Source organism: Mobula hypostoma, chromosome 12 (genome assembly GCF_963921235.1).
Source record: "Mobula hypostoma chromosome 12, sMobHyp1.1, whole genome shotgun sequence".
NCBI classification, from domain to species: domain Eukaryota; kingdom Metazoa; phylum Chordata; class Chondrichthyes; order Myliobatiformes; family Myliobatidae; genus Mobula; species Mobula hypostoma.
Genome location: NC_086108.1, coordinates 16,457,715 through 16,479,571, shown reverse-complemented (window position 1 = coordinate 16,479,571; position 21,857 = coordinate 16,457,715). Strand labels below are relative to the sequence as shown.

Genomic DNA, 21,857 nt, shown 5'->3' with positions numbered 1-21,857 from the left:
CTGATAGACCTTGGGTGTCCAGGTGACTTTTTTTTCAGTGGTCTGGTTCATGTATGAGGGCAGTTAAGAGACTAATAAAGAAACAAAAGAAAAGAATTGTGCGATACAAAACATAGTGCTCGAAATCTGAAATAAAATAAAATGCTATAAACTTCCGACAGATTAAACTGTACTCCGTCTGCTGTCTAGCGTAAGTGTTGGCGAGCCCGTGACGAGGGATTCTTTCCGATATCCTGGCAAGCCTTTATTCCTCGAACAACAGAAGTACAAAGAAGCAGATTACTTATTTTATCATTGCTTTGTATTTGTATTAACGTTTTCTATAAGCAAACAGACAACTCGGTGTCAATATTACGCCGGTGTTTGCGGTGGGAAATTCGGGCTTGACGTTTTCTTGAACTCCAACTCCTCCTGCACCAATTTGGTAGTGACGTCACAGGAATAAGCCCGGTCCCCGCAGCGGGAGGGAGAAGAGCTGTTCTTGCGAGAGTTTGACGACTGCTGGCGTGTAGGAACGGCTAATGGCGGCGTCACTCAGCGTCGAGGGTAAGCGTTGCTAACGGTCAGTCGGAGGGAGGCGCACGGGTGCCTAGCTCCGGGCTGAGGCACTGGTGTGCGGCATGTGCAGCAACAGCCGACCGGTGAGTAGATCGCCTTCGGCAAACTGAGCTCCGGGCTTCGACGTGGCCTTTGGGAGGCCGAACACTGAACAGGAGAGTTGCGGCCGGGCGGGCCAAGGTCCAGGAAGTTGAGCTGCGGTGCAGGTGGGAACCGCTGTTGGGTAGGGGAGTGGCCAGGCTCAGCTCCTTTTCTAGGGGAGACCGTAATGCAGGGGCGCGGGCAGCTGTCCAGTGCCAAAGCCCTTGTGTTTCTATTTACATCGGCGGCCGAACACTTGACAGGCCTTGCCGGTCGTTTAGACCAAGTGGAGAAGGAAGCGTTTCTGGAGCTCCCTTCGCATTCTTTTGCTTAGCGGGCGGCGGAGCCGTTTTTAAGAGTTATTGGGGTAAGGTGGGAGAAACATGAGAGTTTAAGCTCTAATTTAATCTACAGCAGCATTGCGCTAATTGGCTGATATCTGGGTCTCTGTGCCTGTGATAAGATCAGCGTCCAATCCGAGTGGGCACTTTAGTTGCTTGGAAATGATTTTTGGACCCAGGCTTCTCAAAGCTTTCTTGCGCTGGAGCTTTGTCGCTGTGTCTTGATTTTTAATTTTGATGAATTAGCAGGAATTGAATGTGTAAACAGTCAATTTTGTTACTGCAATGATAGGAAAACTGGGTGAACGTTGTCCTCCTTTCCATATAGGCAGTTTGGTGTTATTATATTGCATGAGCGATTATTATTAGGGGACTCTGTTTTATTTTGATCGAATCCATCTGAAAGTTCATCTTTTTCTTTGATCCTAAGGTTAGGATTGTCCTTTTTTTTTGCACTGCCTATTTGTAATTTATACTAACCTTATGTTATTGCTTATTTGGGTATCTGAAAGACATCTGCCATGATGAGCCAGCAGTGTGCTCTGGATGAGCAATGTTTGGTTGGAAAAAAAACTGCAGAAATAATGAGGAATAAAGAACAGATTTTAAATTTGATATATCAAGAGACAAATAATCATGGTGATATGGAACCAGTGTGACAAAATTGTAATTTTAACAGTTTTAAGTACAGGTTAGAGGACTGGGGACTAACCAGATCTGTGCCATGTTGTTTTAATAATGGCAACAGCGTGATGATTTCAGAAATAGAATAGCTAAACCAGGAGTATTGGTGGATCTGAGTTGGGCAAAGTTATTGTTGCTAATAAAGATCACCTGCCAGCGCAAGCAATGGTGGAATGGGAGAGACATGCATGTGCGTGGATTATCATGACGGTGGTGTAAATCCTTGTTATGTCCAGTGTGTGATGGAAGCAGAAACATTGTTTTGGTTGATTATTCTTCACCTTGAAGGTTTGACTTGAACCCTGATTTTTACATTATTGAAATATAAGGCTCTTGGGGCTTGAAAAGGTAGATATAGGGAGGATGTTATTCTGGATGAGGAAATTTGAACTAGGGGCTACAGTCCATAAATATGTGACTGAGATATTTCTTATTCAGAATGGGGGAATATTTGAAATCTCTTTAATTTGAAAGCCTGTGGGGACTCAATCAATGATTACATTTAAATCTGAGTGATTGGATTTTTGGATCTTGGAGGAATCAATAGTAGATACAGTGTTGAGGCCGAAGATTAGTCATGATTTTGTTGAATAGTGAAGCAGATAAGCCATATGGCCCATTTCTCCTCTTCTTTACAATGATGTTTTATTCTTATCTCCCTACACAGAATAGTATGGCACTGGATAAGCCCCTTGGTCCATAATGTTGTTGGTCTTATTAATGTCCTTCTCTTATTTGTCATCCATATCTCTCCATTCCTGTCATATTCACGTGTCTATAAAAGCCCCTTAAACTCAACCAAATTGCTTGATTCCAGTACTACCCCAGTAACCCATCCAGGGAACGATTATTCTCTGCATATTTTAAAAAACCTTGTCTTTCCCACCACCTTTAATTTCCCCAATCTTAAAAGCCAGTGCTCTGATGATTGATATTTCTATACTGGGGAATCGATTCTGACTGTCTACTCTATCTATGCCTCTCAGTTTTAAAAACCTCTATTTGGTCTCCCCACAGCTTCTGATACTCCAAGGAAAATAACCCAAGTTTTTCCAGTCTGCCCTGATAACTCTGATAACTCTTACCCTCTAATTTAGGCACCATCCTGATAAACCTCTGCAGCTTTTCCTCAATTTCTATATCCTTCTTTTAATGGGGTAACCCAGAACTGCACACAATACTCAAAGTGTGGTCTGACTAGATTTGGATTCAATACTATGCAAAAGTCTGAGGGATATATATAGATGTCTAGTTAGGGTGCCTAAAACCTTTGCACTGTACTGTATTTGTCAACGTGGAGTGGAGAGCTATCCTGTAAATCTGGTGGGAGCAAAGAATTTTGGGAATGGCAAAGTTTGAGCACTGCATGAGGGGTTTGGGACAGGTGGCAGAGAATGAGTGCCTGTGGCGAGGGTTGGTAGAAGTGTCGTCACACCAAGCCCTGAGACACCAGGCAAGATCAATTGATTGTAAACAATTGGTTTATTGATCATTGCAGAATGTCTCTTTGGTGCTTCCTGCTCTCCCCACTCTCCCTTCCCCTTTTCCCAACTATGATTACACTCTCCCTGCCCATTTCCCACTCTCAGTCCACAATAAATACCCATATCAGAAATCAAGTTTATCATCACCCATATATGTCATAATCTTCTTTGCACAGGCAGTACAGCACAATACATAAAATTACTCAGTACTTTGCATCTCTCTCTCATTTTTGCGCAGTACTGTAGCTGCAGCATGACTTCCTTACTCTTGTACTTAACACTTCTGGTAGGCAAAGCAAGCATTCCATGCGCTGCCTTTGCTGCATTTTCCACCTGCATAGCTACTTTCGGTGACTAAGGATCTTGACCTCAAGACTCCTCTGTTCTCAATGCTATGCAGGGGGCAACCATTAACTCTATACTTTCTCTTTTCGTTTGACCTCCTAAAGTGCAACACCTTACACTTGTCTGGATGAAACCCCGTCTTCTATGTCTAAGCCCTTATCAGTAACTGATCTATGTCCCGCTGCATTTTTTGTTCTTCATGATAGTACCAATCTCGGTGTCATTAACAGACAAACTTGTTAATCAACTCACCTATATTTTCATCCAAATCATTGATCTATATTATAAGTATCATGGGTCCTAGCACTGATCCTTGTAGAACATCACTGGTCAAGGGCTTCTGACTAGAATAACTGCCTTCCACCTCAGAATTGTTTCTTGTTTTTTTTGCCAGACTGTTATTACTACCTTAAACATCTTTACTGCTATTATGCTTTTTTTTTGCATTTTAGAAGATATGACTATCATATTGTTGTAGCAGTGAGTCTTGTATATTTGGTGCTGAGTATGTGTGTATTTTACTGCAGTTAATAGTTCCCATGGTTGTCATCAGTTGCCAGTGCCTAGGGATATTGACATACTTCTCATGCTGATTCTTCACTAGGTGAATGACATGCTTTTAAAATCAGCTGCTTGATTTGTCACTTATCCATCAATCTTTTACATTGCGTACTACCTCGTGTAGTGCAGTGGTATAATCATTGCATGTAGATTTTTGTCATTCTGGGCAATGAAGTAATCTTGTTCAAATCTTGGAAGGTAATTGTTTCATTTCTCATGTGACTCCAATTTGCAATCGTTTCTTGGCCTTAATCCTGGTTGTTCTTCATCCATTGGTATTCTGGACTTCACTACCTCTTTCACTTTCGAAAAACAACTCTTGGCATCACTTCCTGGATGTTTGGTTTGTCACTACTTATGCAATCAGATCTATATTTCCTGAAAATTATAATATTACTCAAGTCAAATTGAGCTCCTCTCTTTCATCTGCTTTGTATTTTTAGCAGGCTCTGAACTGAAGTTTGTCACTGTCATTCACTAGTAGTGGTGCTCTGAATTTCTCCACTTGTTTTTCCTATATTTTTTACTCCACACTACATGTTCCATCTTGCATACTTTTCATTTTGAGGATCTGTAGCAGGAAATGACAATTTAGTGCTGCTGGTTATGAAAGAATTAAGGAAGAACCTGATTTGATGTTCAGGAAGAGAATGTTCCACATTGACTACAATGTATTAGCTTGTGAGTACTCATCTGTGAATTCTGAAAGTCACAAATACTTTGCATCCAGCTTTAGCCTACTACGCATTTTAAAGAGAAGCTTGGTTATATGCCAAGAGTGTTTCAATTCCTGTGCATTGTCATAGGTTCCTGGAAGCACTAAGGGGAAGTTTACTTGGTTGAATTTTTGTGACTGACATACGAATTTAAATCATGTTATTGTTTTACGCCACTATCCAAATGCTTGCTATGCAGAGACAAGATTTTCTTTCCTTGGTATTTTATTGGCATTTAACCTTCAGTTTCTTTTTTTGATTGGCACAGACTATGACAGTAAATTATTTTAAATGTTTCTTGGTGGAGCGTGTGTGAATTTTGGCTGAAGCAGTTTAATCCCCAAAAAAGGCAACGGTTTGGAAGATCCAACTAGTTTGATGGGACACAGTGAAAAGAGTTGGCTCTGGCATACTCAACCCTTCCTATCATTCAGTTGAATAAGACGTGGACTTTAACTTCATGTTGCTGAAAAGCAAAAGTAAGCTGTAGTTGCTGAAAGTCTGAAATAAAATGGACCTGATGCTTCAACAGCTCTAATGACCCAGTTCAGTAATCTGGCTTCCTGTGCTGTCTGTATGGAATTTGCAGCACATTTTCCTTGTGCCTGCCTGATTTTCTTCTGGTGCCCCAGTTTCCCCTTTTGTCCCAAAGACGTGTGTTGATAGGTTAATTGGCTGTATATCACTCCCTATCATGCTTGGGTATTCTGCACCCTGGAATGCTAAGTCACCTGTCCTACCTTTCTGTCAACCATGTGTTATATTCCAGTGTAATTTCTGGTAATGGTGATTTTGCAGCTCCCAAACTGTACATTTATTCTTTGACCCATTCCTTTGTGAATGTACTTTAAACTCTGCGAAATGAACTTGCAAACTTTCCTGCAAGCATTGTGGAGAATTTAAGGTGCAATTTGTCTAGCTTTCACAGTGTCTACTCCGGTAATCAAGAAATCAGAAACCTGTCCTCCTGCCATCTCTTTGGCCACACATTCTTCTGAACTATCTTCCTCACGTGGATCATGTATTCCTTGCTTGCTCTTGCCCCACTCTTTCCTCTCATCTCTTTATGCTGCTTATCTCCCTGTACACTTTCAGATCAGTTGCAAGGGCTTGACCTAGAATGTTGACTGCCCATTTCCCTTTACCTGACCTGCTGTGTCCAGCAGCTTGTTCTTTGCTCTAATTCCTATACTCTTGTTTGCAAGTGGCATTGGAAGTAATCCAAAGATCTTGATATGAGGCCTGTTCTTTACACTGTTGTTTAAGAGTTATATTGCAAGATTTAATCCCTCTTTTTACCTATTGTTTTAGTACTTCCCCCTTAGATTACCTTGCAACCAGTTTGCAACATCCTGGACTTTGGCACCAGTGAGTCAGGGCACCATCCCTGATGCAAAAATGCCTGTCCCCTTCATTATCATATCTCTTGACACTATATATCTTGGACTCGTGCTCCTCCTCTTCCCCCTGTGGAGCTGAGCCACGCAGATGTTGTGATCTTGGCTCTGGTTGGATTCAACATTCGCTCACATTATTTTCCAAAAAACAAACAATTTTGGAATGGAACGAGTCCCTGATTACCTACCTGTCTCCTTTCCCAAGCTTGATGGTCACCTATTTCATACTGCTTAATTCGCTGCTATGTTTTTAGGGATTATCACCTTGAGGAATTATTGATTTTTTTTCTGGGCTTTCTGTTGCAACTGAAGTGTTTGCTGTTTCTCTTGCTATATACAGTGCCTTGTAAAAGTATTCAGCCCCCAGCTCTTTGCTCACGTAAATGAGTATTACAACTAGGGATTTTGATCAATTTAACAGATTTTTTTTATTTGTGAATCACATGCACAATGAGATAGAACATAGAACATAGAATAGTACACAGTACAGGCCCTTCGGCCCACAATGTTGTGCCTACCCTCAAACCCTGCCTCCCATATAAGCCCCCACCTTAAATTCCTCCATATACCTGTCTAGTAGTCTCTTAAACTTCACCAGTGTATCTGCCTCCACCACTGACTCAGGCAGTGCATTCCACGCACCAACCACTCTCTGAGTAAAAAACCTTCCTCTAATATCCCCCTTGAACTTCCCACCCCTTACCTTAAAGCCATGTCCTCTTGTATTGAGCAGTGGTGCCCTGGGGAAGAGGCGCTGGCCATCCACTCTATCTATTCCTCTTATTATCTTGTACACCTCTATCATGTCTCCTCTCATCATCCTCCTCTCCAAAGAGTAAAGCCCTAGCTCCCTTAATCTTTGATCATAATGCATACTTTCTAAACCAGGCAGTATCCTGGTAAATCTCCTCTGTACCCTTTCCAATGCTTCCACATCCTTCCTATAGTGAGGTGACCAGAACTGGACACAGTACTCCAAGTGTGGCCTAACCAGAGTTTTATAGAGCTGCATCATTACATCGCGACTCTTAAACTCTATCCCTTGACTTATGAAAGCTAACACCCCATAAGCTTTCTTAACTACCCTATCCACCTGTGAGGCAACTTTCAGGGATCTGTGGACATGTACCCCGAGATCCCTCTGCTCCTCCACACTACCAGTTATCCTGCCATTTACTTTGTACTCTGCCTTGGAATTTGTCCTTCCAAAGTGTACCACCTCACACTTCTCCGGGTTGAACTCCATCTGCCACTTCTCAGCCCACTTCTGCATCCTATCGATGTCTCTCTGCAATCTTTGACAATCCTCTACACTATCTACAACATCACCAACCTTTGTGTCGTCTGCAAACTTGCCAACCCACCCTTCTACCCCCACATCCAGGTCGTTAATAAAAATCATGAAAAGTAGAGGTCCCAGAACAGATCCTTGTGGGACACCACTAGTCACAATCCTCCAATCTGAATGTACTCCCTCCACCACCACCCTCTGCCTTCTGCAGGCAAGCCAGTTCTGAATCCATCTGGCCAAACTTCCCTGGATCCCATGCCTTCTAACTTTCTGAATAAGCCTACCGTGTGGAACCTTGTCAAATGCCATACTAAAATCCATATAGATCACATGCACTGCACTACCCTCATCTATATGCCTGGTCACCTCCTCAAAGAACTCTATCAGGCTTGTTAGACACGATCTGCCCTTCACAAAGCCATGCTGACTGTCCCTGATCAGACCATGATTCTCTAAATGTCTATAGATCCTATCTCTAAGAATCTTTTCCAACAGCTTTCCCACCACAGACGTAAGGCTCACGGGTCTATAATTACCCGGACTATCCCTACTACCTTTTTTGGACAAGGGGACAACATTCGCCTCCCTCCAATCCTCCGGTACCATTCCCTTGGACAACGAGGACATAAAGATCCTAGCCAGAGGCTCAGCAATCTCTTCTCTCGCCTCGTGGAGCAGCCTGGGGAATATTCCGTCAGGTCCCGGGGACTTATCTGTCTTAATGTATTTTAACAACTCCAACACCTCCTCTCCCTTAATATCAACGTGCTCCAAAACATCAACCTCACTCATATTGTCCTCACCATCATCAAGTTCCCTCTCATTGGTGAATACCGAAGAGAAGTATTCATTGAGGACCTCGTTCACTTCCACAGCCTCCAGGCACATCTTCCCACCTTTATCTCTAATCGGTCCTACCTTCACTCCTGTCATCCTTTTCTTCTTCACATAATTGAAGAATGCCTTGGGGTTTTCCTTTACCCTACTCGCCAAGGCCTTCTCATGCCCCCTTCTTGCTCTTCTCAGCCTCTTCATAAGCTCCTTTCTTGCTTCCCTATATTCCTCAATAGACCCATCTGATCCTTGCTTCCTAAACCTCATGTATGCTGCCGCCTTCCACCTGACTAGATTTTCCACCTCACTTGTCACCCGTGGTTCCTTCACCCTACCGTTCTTTATCTTCCTCACCAGGACAAATTTATCCCTTACATCCCGCAAGAGATCTCTAAACATCGACCACATGTCCATAGTACATTTCCCTGCAAAAACATCATCCCAATTCACACCCGCAAGTTCTAGCCTTATAGCCTCATAATTTGCCTTTCCCCAATTAAAAATGTTCCTGTCCTCTCTGATTCTATCCTTTTCCATGATAATGCTAAAGGCCAGGGAGCGGTGGTCACTGTCCCCCAGATGCTCACCCACTGGGAGATCTGTGACCTGACCCGGTTCATTACCTAGTACTAGATCTAGTATGGCATTCCCCCTGGTCGGCCTGTCCACATACTGTGACAGGAATCCATCCTGGACACACTTAACAAACTCTGCCCCATCTAAACCCTTGGAACTAATCAGGTGCCAATCAATATTGGGGAAGTTAAAGTCACCCATGATAACAACCCTGTTATTTTTGCACCTTTCCAAAATCTGCCTCCCAGTCTGCTCCTCTGTATCTCTGCTGCTACCAGGGGGCCTATAGAATACCCCCAGTAGAGTAACTGCTCCCTTCCTGTTCCTGACTTCCACCCATATTGACTCAAAAGAGGATCCTGCTACATTACCCACCCTTTCTGTAGCTGTAATAGTATCCCTGACCAGTAATGCCACCCCTCCTCCCCTTTTTCCGCCCTCTCTATCCCTTTTAAAGCACTGAAATCCAGGAATATTGAGAATCCATTCCTGCCCTGGTGCCAGCCAAGTCTCTGTAATGGCCACTACATCATAATTCCATGTATGTATCCAAGCTCTCAGTTCATCACCTTTGTTCCTGATGCTTCTTGCATTGAGGTACACACATTTCAGCTCTTCTACTTTACTGTCTTTACACAGTTTATTCTGCTTCTCTTTCCTCAAAGCCTCTCTGTATATTAGATATGGCTTTACTCCATGCACTTCTTTCACTGCTCTATCGCTCTGGGTCCCATCCCCTTGGCAAATTAGTTTAAACCCTCCCGAACCATGCTAGCAAACCTACTTGCAAGGACATTTAGAGGCGCAGTCGACGTTTCAGGCCGAGACCCTTCGTCAGGACTAACTGAAGGAAGAGTGAGTAAGGGATTTGAAAGCTGGAGGGGGAGGGGGAGATGCAAAATGATAGGAGAAGACAGGAGGGGGAGGGATAGAGCCGAGAGCTGGACAGGTGATAGGCAAAAGGGGATACGAGAGGATCATGGGACAGGAGGCCTAGGGAGAAAGACGGGGGGGGGGGGTGCTACTTTTTTGCTACTTTGGGGTGTTAGAGATGCCAGCAAGGTTTTGGTGCATGGACAAATGAAATAATGAGTAGGATTGGATAGTACTCTGGTTTAGTTGAGCAGGTTATGTGAGAAAGAGAGCTATTAAACCAGCCTACAGCTGGTCAAACTAAAATAGAATTATGATAACATCCATGGGTCACATCCAGTAAATATGCTCACAGTCTTGGAGCTTCCTGTAAGTACAGGTTGAGTACCCCTTATTCGAAATGCTTGGGGCTGGAAGTGTTTTGGATTTCAGGTTTTTTTTTGGATTTTGGAATATATAATGAGGTAGCTTGGGATTGCTCTGAATTTATGTGCTGCCAGTAAGCTGTCTTTGGCTTACACTTGTTTGTCATACATATGTACTTAACAGTATAAGTTATTACATACCATTAATATAATGTAAATATAATGTGGGCAAAAGCAGCACAGCAGCATCGGCAAAATACTTCGCTTATTTCACGATCAGCATAACGTTAAATGGCATATGTTCACTCTGCTGATGAATCCCCTCTTCAAATGCACAATTGAGATCTTCAGTTTTCACTTTATGCTGTGTTTTTCTATTCTTCATTAACTTCTGTTGATTGCATATGTGAGGTCACTTCTCAGAACTGTCTGATGCATAGAGACCTATACATCGCCTGGAAACCTTCCCAGCGCCTTGTGGAATTTTCCATTTGTGAAGTCATGTCAGTGTTAAAAAAATTGTCATATTTAGGAAGTTGCCCAATTTTTGAATTTCAGGTAAGGGGTACTCAACCTGTATTAGCACATTCAAGGTGTACTGTAATACTAAATCACCTGAGGACCTACAGTAAATGCTGACACTTCCAGTGATACATCTAACTCCAAAGGCCACTTTTCAAAAATGGAATATATAGAACATGGAACGTAACAGCTCAGTCCAGGCCCTTTGGCTATGATGTTGTGCTGACCTTCTAACCTCCTCTAAAGTTAATCCAACCCTTCCTGCGTACATAGCCCTCCATTTAGCCTATCCATGTGTCTATCTAAGAGTTTCTTAAATGTCCCTAATGTATCTGCCTCTATTATCACCCCTGGCAGGGTGCTTCATGCACCTATCACTCTCTTAAGTGAAGAACTTGCCTCTGATATCACCCTTGTACTTTCCTCCAATCACCTTAAAATTGCATCCCCTTGTATTAGCCATTTCTACCCTGTGTGAGGGGGAAAAAAAAACATCTTCCTTGGCTATGCCTCTTATTATGTACAAGTCTTCTCTTATCCTCCTCCACTACTAAGAGAAAAGCCCTAGCTTATTGAACCTGTCTTCATAAGACATGCCTTTAGTCCAGGCAGCATCCTGGTAACTCTCCCTCTGCAGCCTCTCTAAAACTTCCACATCATTCCTATGATCAGTAAACCAGAACTGAACACAATATTCCAAGTGTGGTCTAACCACGGTTTTATAAGGCTGCAACAAGCCCTGGAATTCAATCCCCTAACTAATGAAAGCCACCACACCTTAACCACCCTATCAACATGTGCAGCAACTTTAAGGGGTCTATGGATGTGGGCTCCAAGGTCTCTTTGTTTCTCCACGCAGCCACTAACCCTGTATTCTGCCTTCAAATTTTTCCTTTCAAGGTGATTCACTTCACACTCTTCTGGGTTGAACTCCATCTGCCACTTCTCAGCACAGCTCTACGTCCAGTTAATGTCGCGCTGCCACTACAACAATCCTCTATACTATTCACAGCGCTGACTTTTATGTTGTCTGCAAATTTACCTATGCTTCCACTTCCTCATCCAGGTCATTTATACAAATCATATACAAATCAGGAGTCCCAGAACAGTGAATGCAAGAATATCACAAGTAGGGGTAGCATCTTGCCTCTTGAGTTTGATCTGACCTATAAGATCATTGCCATTCCTGTGGCACCTACATTTTGCGAACCTTTGACATTTCAACTTTGAGTATACTGAACTATTAAGAAATTTTTTGAGATGAATACATTAAACTTTTGAGAAATGTTCAGCTATTCTCAAGTATAAAGTTTTGAATGTGTTTGCAGAAATGCCTTAAACGTTCCTATTTTAAAAGCAAAAGCATTTAAAATGGCCAGTAGACTACCTAATTTGAATCCTGATAGATTTGTTTCACCTTCTCTACATTCAACGTAATCACACTTTCATCTTCAGACAGGATAGTACAAAATGGAACTAAATTAATACTCAGATAGTTCATAACACTGCTTATATGATGAACCTGGTAAACTAATTTAGGGCAAATTGAAGAAGGGATATACCTACTTCAGTTTTCAGTGTTTGTTTATCATTTTTCCAGTAATGATTTGGCAATATTTTATTCAAATGGTCAATAAGTACATTTAATGTCAGAGAAATATATACAATATACATTTACAAATTCAAAATAATATCAAAATAAATTTACCTTTTTCTTTTAATAACTATGGATTTACAAACCTTTTGAAAGTGTAGTAAATCTGAACAAGCTAGAATGTGAAAAATATCTGCTCTGTTCACTTAAGACAGCTGTCTTGTATTATTAGAGCAAAAAGAAGTGGAAGTACTCAACAGATCAACTGGCACCTTTTAAGATATGAAAAGATTGCACATTCTTTTTCTCACTGACTCAGGGTAGTGTGCATACACTTTTAAAAATGGGAGAAGTTTTCTTAGATTAGACCCAAAAATTGATTATTAGTAGCACTACTGCTAAATAATTGAATGGGGTTATTTTAAAAGTGTTTACTCCCTAAGAAATAGTGGACTTATGAGAGAAAACTGTCCAATGTCTTGCTCAGATCAATTAGATCTGAAAACTCAGCAGGGAAGTTAAGCATATAACTGAGAATAGCTTGATATTTTTAGAAATTGTTCTCAAGTCACACTCTTAGTTGTATCAATGATCATTTGATCGTATTTGTTGCTCCAATAGTTCATACAACTGTCATTAAGTTGCGCAAAATTGTTAAAATTACAAAGATCACACTTCATCTATATAAGCGTTTTTACTCTCTGCTGATTATTTGACACCATGATTTGTTAATTGTGGCCTTACTGCTGAATCTTGATTACCTGGACTATGAAAAATGAGATGACAGTGCTGTACAGAAGTGGAATGCAAGGCAAAGTCCAAACTTGAAATTACACAGTAGAGCTTTCAAATTTGGAAGTTGTTATTTTGGAGAATTTGAATTTTATTTCCAAGATTAGAGATATTTTAAAGATCTAAAGAGATCATAAAAGCAGCAAACCATTGTCATGTTATCAGCAGTCATGTTACAAATGATGGGTTACTTGAGTTGAAGATGAAGTTTGTGCAATTAATTTAGGAGAAGAATCAGGCTGTAGAATGTATCAGATATGATAAGTGGGAAAGGATAGAACACATTTTAGCTTTGCTTTGGGATGCATAGCTATTCAAGCCATACTACAGAATGATCAGTTGAAGTAATTGTTTTGCTAATCTTAGCTAGTTGAGTTAACACACAAGATGTATGGATTTTGAAATGCTTTACCTCTCGCTCTCTCTTTCATAAATATCGCTTTTTAAATGCAATGAGCAGCCTTGGAAAATCTCACCTCTATAATGGGATCTACAGTTTGATTATGTAGTAGGTTCAAGTAGAAGTGTCAGCCAGAACACAGAAGGAACACCCTAATGTTCAAATCATCATAGATGATCTTCAACATTTGACTGCACCCATTACGAAAAGTAGATTGAACCTCGATTTAACAGTATTAGCTCAACATTCATCAGTGAAGTCTTGCCTGGATGATGTGTCTCATCTTTGAAATAGGGTTTGAACTTGGCTAGGTTGCTACCAATTTGGAAAGCTGGTATGCAGAGGAATATTTGTGCAAATTATTAAATGATTTCTCTGGTGGCATGTTCTAGAGTAGATGTGGGAGAAATGGGTAGTGAATGTAGTAACTCAAAGCTGATAGAGCTAAAATGTTAAAAAAGATATTGATGTAGTGTGGAACTAAATTTAAGAAATTGTTTTGCAGTTCCTTGCTCCAGTCTCTAGCTGGTGTATATGTGACCATGAAAAATACCAAAGAGCAGAGCAAGGACAAATGTTGCAGTTGGCGAAACCTGTCTGTTCCTAAAATTGACCTCTGCTGCAGTGCTTGTTGATACATTTATTTTGCAGCTGTTGAGACAAGTATTTGCAGAATTTGAGTGACTACATTCCACCAATTCCTTGTAAACCCATTCCAGCCGTGAAAGGCACTAAGATTGTTAGCAAATTATGTCTCCTTCACAGAGAGAGCTCAGCTTGCGCTGTCCTAAAAAATTACTTGCAAAGTCATGATAAACATTTGTATTGATTCCCAATAGATTTGAAGAAGCCCAGGGTGATGAAGAATCTCTGCAAATCCTTGATAGTTCTGTTGTATCCAATCCAAGCAGAGTGAATTTGCCTTTTTCTGCATACTTTTTTTATGAAGTGAGAAGTGCTTTGTAATAATGCTTAGGAAAGTTGCAACTAAACCATCTAAATACCTTGTAGCTAAATTTGTGTTGTATTTCATAGTACCAAAAAGATAGGTCAGTTATGAAACCACGCACCTCACCACTTGAGTGTTACTTTCCTACCTAGCCAAAGCATTTGGGTTTCCTGTTGAGATGGATTTTATTAATTATTTGGTCAGTTGTTGTATTGGCACAATGGTACTAAAATTCGCTTCAAAAGCTACCTTTCATTAAACCAGAGAATAGTACAGTACAGGAAAAAATGAAATGAAATGCTGAGCTGGTTATTTTGCTAAATAAGCAAAATTTTCCTATGTATTTTGTCTTTTTTCTTAACTGTCCATTTTTATGCTAACTTAATGTATCCAGGTATATTGCTTGTTTCAGGCTTTTGCTGTCATGGGGGATATCTGATTTATCTTTATAATGTTGCACATCGGCTACTCAGAGCTTTCTCCATATGAGGAGCGTTTGGCAGCTTTGGGCCTGTAACCTACCGAATGTTGAAAGGACTAGATAGAGTGGATGTGGAGAGGATGTTTCCTATGGTGGGGGTATCCAGAACTAGGGGCACAGCCCCAAAATTGAGGGGCAAACCTTTAGAATGGAGATGAGGAGGAATTTTTTTACCCAGAGAGTAGTGAGTCTGTGGAATGCTCTGCCACAGACTGCGACGGAGGCCAAGTCTGTGGGTATGTTTTCGGCGGAAGTTGATAGTTTCCTGATCAGTTAGGGCATCAAAGGATATGGCAAGAAGGCAGGTGTGTGGGGTTGAGTGGGATCTGGGATCAGCCATGATGGGATGGCAGAGCAGACTTGATGGGCTGAAAGGCCTAAATCTGCTTCTGTGTCTTAAGATCATATGGTCTTGTGGTCAAATGTTGACTGCCATCTGATTCAGCTATGCTAATGCCCTCTTGACTGGCCATTTTCCACCAGCATTGACTGGCAGAATATTCTCAAGTATCTTTTCACCTTGCAACCCATGTGGACTGATCATTGCTCAGCAGCGCTTCGATTTGTGGGTTCTTTCACTTATAGGCAAATTTCTCTTAAAGTACCCATGCTGGATAGCCTCCTCATTTCTGTAACCATTTTCACCTTTACAATTGTTTGCAAATTCTGCATTCGTCCAGCATATAAATGCAATTACGAAGAAAGCACAGCAGTACCTTTTAATTCCTTAGAAGTTTGTGAAGATTTGGCATGACATCTAAAACTTTGACAAACTTCTCTAAATGTATGGTGGACAGTATATTGACTGGTATGACCTCCTGGTATGGAGACACCAATGCCTTTTGAATGGGAAAAGCCTACAAAAAGTAGTAGATATGATGGATACTGCCCAACCCATCATGGGTGAAGCACTCCCTACCACTGAGCACATCTACATGGAGCACTGTTACAGGAAGGCAGCATCCATCATCATGGAACCCCATCACCCAGGCCATGCACTCTTCTCGCTGCTGCATCAGGAAGAAGATAGTAGGGCCTCAGGACTTGCACCACCAGGTTCAGGAACAGTTATTGCCACTCAACCATCAGACTTTTGAACCAGAGGGGATAACCTCGCTCACCTTCACTCACCTTATCACTGAAGTGTTCCCACAACCGACAGACTTACTTTCAATGACTCTTCATCTCATGTTCTTGATATTTATTGCTTATTATTTTTTCTTTTTGTATTTGCAGTTTGTTTTTTTTTGTACATTGCTTATTTGTCCTGTTGCATGTGTTATTTCATTGATTCTATTATGTTTCTTTGGTTTACTATGTATGCCTGCAAGAAAACAAATCTCAGGGTTGTATATGGTGACACATTTGTACTTTGATAATACATTTATTTGCACTTTGAAGTCCCTGCAATAGGACTAGAACCTGCTAATTAGATAGCTGCTACTGGAGCAGATGTTTGACTGTCTTCAGATTTCTGCTTTCACTTGTGTTGTAATTTTGGGTACTTATTCCATATTTGCATCTCATCCAGATTGTTCCTTTCACAATGTTTTTATGTGTTAATTCTTTAATTTCTCCTTGTTTTGCACCCTATCACAGAATATTCCTTTGGTTTTTCTTTCTCCTTTTCTCTCTCAAAAGTTTGTTTATTTGCAATGTTGCCTTGAATTGTTCATTACTTTCCTTGCAGAGTCTGTGTGATTACTTGAGTTTTAAAGTTCAAAGTAAAATTTATTGTCAGAATACATGCATGCCACCACGTACAACCCTGAGATGTTTTCTGTGGACACACTTAGCAAATCTATAGAACAGTAACTGTAAACAGGATCAATGGACAACAAATGATGCAAATGCAAACAGAAATAAATAGCAATAAATAACAAGCACAAAATAACAAGCTAAGAGTCCCTAAATGAGTGTACAAAAGCCTGATGGTGAAGGGGTACGGGGAGAAGGCCGGGAACATGGGTTGAGGAGGAGATAGAAAAAAAGGATCAGCCGTGATTGAATGGCAGAGCAGACTGGATGGGCCAGATGGCCTAATTCTGCTCCTATGGTCTTATGGGTAATAACTCTTCTTGAACCTGGTGGTGAGTGCTGAGATATCTTTACCTTCTACCTGATGGCAGCAATGAGAAAAGAGCATGGGCTGGCTGGTGAGGATTTTTGATGGTGCCCTTTTCTACAACACAATTCATGCAGATGTGCTGAATGGTTGGAAGGGTTTTACCCATGAAGTACTGGGCCAAATCCACTGTTTTCTTTGGGATATTCCACTCAAAGACATTGGTGTTCCCATACCAGGCTGTAATGCAGCCAGTCAGCACACTTTCAACCACACATCGAGATAAGTTTGTCAAGGTTTTTGATGACATGCTGAATTTCTGCAGACTCCTGAGGAAGTAGCTCATTCTTTCTTCGCAATTATATTTTTATGATGGGTCCAGGACAGCCCCTCTGAGATAGTGACACCCAGGAATTTAAAGTTACTGACCCTCTCCACCTCTGATCTGTTGATTACTAGCTCATAGACCTCTGGTTTTCCTCTCCTGAAGCCTACCGTCATCAATGATGCCCTCACCCATTTCCCGCACTTCGGCCCTCACCCCATCCTCCCGCAACCACAACAGGGACAGAGTTCCCCTTGTCCTTACCTACCACCCCACCAGTCTCCAGATCCAGCACATTATCCTCCGCAACTTCCGCCACCTTCAACAGGACCCCACCACTAAGCACATTTTTCCCTCTCCGCTTTCTGCAGGGATCGGTCCCTCCGCGACTCCCTTATCCACACGTCCATCCCCACTGATCTCCCACCCAGCACTTATCCCTGTAAGCATAAGTGCTACACCTGTCCCTAGACCTCATCTCTTGCAACCATTCAGGGCCCCAAACAGTCCTTCCAGGTGAGACAACACTTCACTTGTGAGTCTGTTGGGGTCATCTATTGCATCCGGCGCTCCCGGTGCGGCCTCCTCTACATCGGTGAAACCCGATGCAGATTGGAGGACCGCTTCGTCAAGCACCTCCACTCTGTCTGCCACAACAGACAGGATCTCCCTGTAGCCACCCACTTCAACTCTGCTTCCCATTCCCATTCAGATATGTCCTTACGTGGCCTCCTCTACTGCCATGATGAGGCTAAACTCAGGTTGGAGGAGCAACACCTCATATACTGTCTAGGTAGTCTCCAGCCCCTTGGTATGAACATAGAATTCCATAACTTCCGGTAATTCCCTCCCCTCCCTTCCTCTATCCCTATTTCACTCTACCCCCTCCCCCAGCTCCATGGTTCCGCCTCCTTCTTCTACCACCCATTATTTTCAGGGCTATGGCCCCTCCCCCACCCCTTTGTCTTTCAAGTTACTGGTCTATCAACAGACGCTACAAGCATTCTTCAAATCCTTCCCCATCTTTCATTCTTCAGTCCTGACGAAGGGTTCCGGCATGGAACGTCGACTCATCGTTTCTGACTGATGCTGCCCAACCTGCTGAGTTCATCCAGCGTACTGAAAGTGTTGCTTTGATCTTTTACAGCATCTGCAGATTATTTTGTGTTTCCGATTGTGTGAGTATCTATGGTGACACAGTTAATGTTTTGTTTTGATCTTAATCATAGCTTGATGTATATCATTGTATCATTGTGATGTCACACAGCTTTGCATCAAGTCATTTGGACATTAGCGTAAGTTGAGAATTTATTTAGAGTATATCACTAATGTACAATGTGTGAAGAATTGTCTTGTAGAGTATGTATTACTACACAGGTAAAAGTTTGAATTGAATCTGAATTGAATTTTATTTCTTACATCCTTCACATACATGAGTAAAAATCTTTATGTTATGTCTCCATCTAAATGTGCAATGTGCAATCATAGTAATTTATAATTATATTAAATAGAACAGTCAATGTAATGTAGAGTACACACAAGTCAGCACGAGTTCATCAGTCTGATGGCCTGGTGGAGGAAGCTGTCCCGGATCCTGTTGTTCCTGGCTTTTATGCTGCGGTACTGCGTCCCGGATAGTAGCAGCTGGAATAGATTGTGGTTGAGATGGCTTGGGTCCCCAATGATCCTACGTGCCCTTTTTACACATCTGTCCTTATAAATGTCCCGAATCATGGGAAGTTCACAAGTACAGATGCGCTGGGCTGTCCACACCACTCTCTGCAGAGTCCTGTGATTAAGGGAGGTACGGTTCCCATACCAGACAGTGATGCAGCCAGTCAGGATGCTCTCAGTTGTAGAAAGTTCTTAGGACTTGATGAGGAAATAAAGAAAAACGAGGCCATGGGATTACCTCTGGAACATAATGAAATATAGAATTATGAGTGGGATAAATTGGACAATACTTAAGCATTGCATTGACAGCTTTGTAAAAGAATATTTTATATAGGATTTGTTTTGAAATTGAGAGGAGAATATGTAATCAGAACTTCCCAGGAGGTGGTTGAGCACTCATTTATACCTGTATTACTACTTTTGTCCACACATATTCTGTAGGGGGGAAGAGAAGTATAATAGAATTTTAAAAAATGTTAGAAGTAATGTATATTGTCAGTTCCATCCAAAGACATTAAAAATAAACATGCTTGCTTCAGCTACCAGATATTGGTCAATGTGTGGCCACTTTTCATGGTTATGTACTGAAGATCCATGAATTGCTTATTAATGCCCCTACGATACGTATGTACTCTGGGCATCTTTTGAAATCCTGAGCTATTCGCAGTGATGTTGATGCTGCTGCTCTTAACAACCTGCTTTGGTTCTTGGTTCTTGATCCTCCAAAATAGTCTGCATGAAATTTAAACTGGAGGTGGCGGAGGGTGGGCTTAAGAAGGAGATTTTTTGAAGAAGAAAAGCTGCCTTAAATTTAATTGGGTTTGGTTGTGTGACTGTGTTAGGACTAAGATTATTCCATGCTTTAATTGTGCGGGGGAAAAATGAATTGCTGTACACATCTGACTTGGTAGTTAGTATTTCAAATTGAGTTGAGTGCCCTCGTCTGCTAATAGGTTTGGGTTTGATGTGGGATTGGTAGTCTATGTTGAGTTGACCAGTTAACATTTTGTAAAAACAGGTCAGGCGGTGTGCTTCACGTCTATCTTGGAGAGACTTCCACTTTAATGAATTTAAAAGTTGAGTGACACTCGCTTCTCTCTCATAGGTATTTGTGACAAATCGGGCTGCCTGTCTTTGGACTCGCTCGATGGAAGTAGTGGTTTTTGTTTGTGTATGGGTCCCATGCGGCAACTGCATATTCCAAATGTGGCCTAACAATGGTGAGGTAGAACTTCTCCTTAACTGAAGCTGAACAATGATGAAAATTGCATCTCAAAATATTTAGGACTCCTGTTGCATTCACTGTTGCATGATGCATCTGACTATTCCAGCGTAGATCATTATGGATTTTGATACCAAGATACTTGATATGTTTGGTGACACCTAGGATTTTATATGATGTTTTACCTGGTTTTCTCTTCCTGGTGACACGCATGGTTTCACATTTGGAATGATTGAATTGCATACCCCATTGTTGAGACCACTCAACCATACTATCAAGATCTTTTTGGAGAGCATCGTCATCATCAGTTGACTTAATTGGCTGGTATATCAAACAATCATCAGCAAAAAGTCTGGTTGTGCTTATGACTTTGTGGATGTCATTAATGTAAAGTAAAAACAAATGTGGCCCGGCACTGTACCCTGGGGTGTACCACTTAACACTGGACGCCATTTAGAACTTTTTCCATTCACGCACACATGTTGAAGATGTTTTGTCAAGAAACTGGATATCCATCTTTTAGTATTGGAGCGAACACTGGAGAAGTCGAGCACTACTAAATCATTGTAGTGACATTGTTATCAAAATTCTTGGCCAGGTCATTTATTGTCAGGATAAGCTCAGACTTGCATGACCTATGCTTCTTAAAGGCATGCTAGTTGTCAGCAAAAATATTGTGTCTGCTAAGGTACCTCATCAGATTGATGTCAATTATATGCTCCAAGAGTTTACAGAAAGTGCTTGTTAAAGAAATAGGACGATAATTTGCTGGGTTGGTGGTTTTACCCTCCTTAAAGAGAGGAGTGATGTTTGCCTTTTTCTAATCCGGGGAAGATCACCTGAGTCGAGCGACTGCTGGAAGATAAAATGCAGAATAGGAGCTAGTTCTGCAGCTGCGATCTTAAGGGCTTGACTCTGAATCTGGTCTGGCCCAATAGCTTTTGTCGTATTGATGTTGAGCAGTAACTATTTGACACCTTCAACCTCAATTTCGATAGGAGGCATATCAGTATACGGGCTGGGCGGTAGATCAGGAAAAGATGAAGGTTCCGTAGCTTCCCGGGTAAAAACATTTTGAAATTGGTTTGCAAGAGCTTCTGCTTTCTCCTGGTCCTCAGTGATCAGACAGTTGTTCACCTTTAGCATCTGGACCCCAGTGTTGTCTGTTGGTCTGGAGTTCACATATCTCCAAAAATCCTTAAGATGCTGTCCCTCAAGAATTGAAGAAACATGTTTATGAGCACTCTTAATGGTACAGTCGACTTGCTTTCGCACTCTGGTGAATTTGTCCCAATCCTGTCTTGTACCACTTTTTTTGGCACGGATGTAAGACTTCTATTTCTTACTACAGAGATGTTTTAATTTCGCTGAAAACCAAGGGGAACGCATACGGCCCTTAATAAATGTATGAGGAACATGATTCGTAACAATATCATTTAGTGAGTCTCAGCCACATCCAGTTGTCTTCAACAGATCTTTTGTCTGGTTGTAAGTTAAAGAAGTCACTCCCAAGTTGTTTTGCTAATGCAGGTGCACTGTGTGAGTTGTACACAGAGCAAAACATCTTTTTCCCCACTCTGCTCTGGTGAAGTACCCCTCATCTCAAGCACCACATTACAGATTTAAAAAAAATTTGGAGACCAAGACATATGGTCCATATGGCCCATTGAGTCTGCTACAATTTATAATGTGAAGCCTGAGGATGTTGATTGTTGCAACCAGAAAAC

The 21,857-nt window shown here is 41.6% G+C and overlaps 1 protein-coding gene across 9 annotated transcripts in view; it reads left to right on the top strand.

The window, feature by feature from the left end:
* The first annotated feature begins 377 nt into the window (after nt 1-377).
* cep350 (centrosomal protein 350) overlaps nt 378-21,857 on the top strand; it is a 251,684-nt gene continuing 230,204 nt past the window's right edge. For 6 of the 9 annotated variants that reach the window (XM_063063672.1, XM_063063675.1, XM_063063671.1 and 3 more), the window contains exon 1: nt 378-546. The gene's annotated coding sequence lies outside the window, so the exon portion shown is untranslated. Of the gene's footprint in view, nt 765-993; nt 1,007-21,857 lie in introns of those variants that run through there. The other 3 variants (XM_063063668.1, XM_063063670.1, XM_063063669.1) reach the window with 3 other exon arrangements.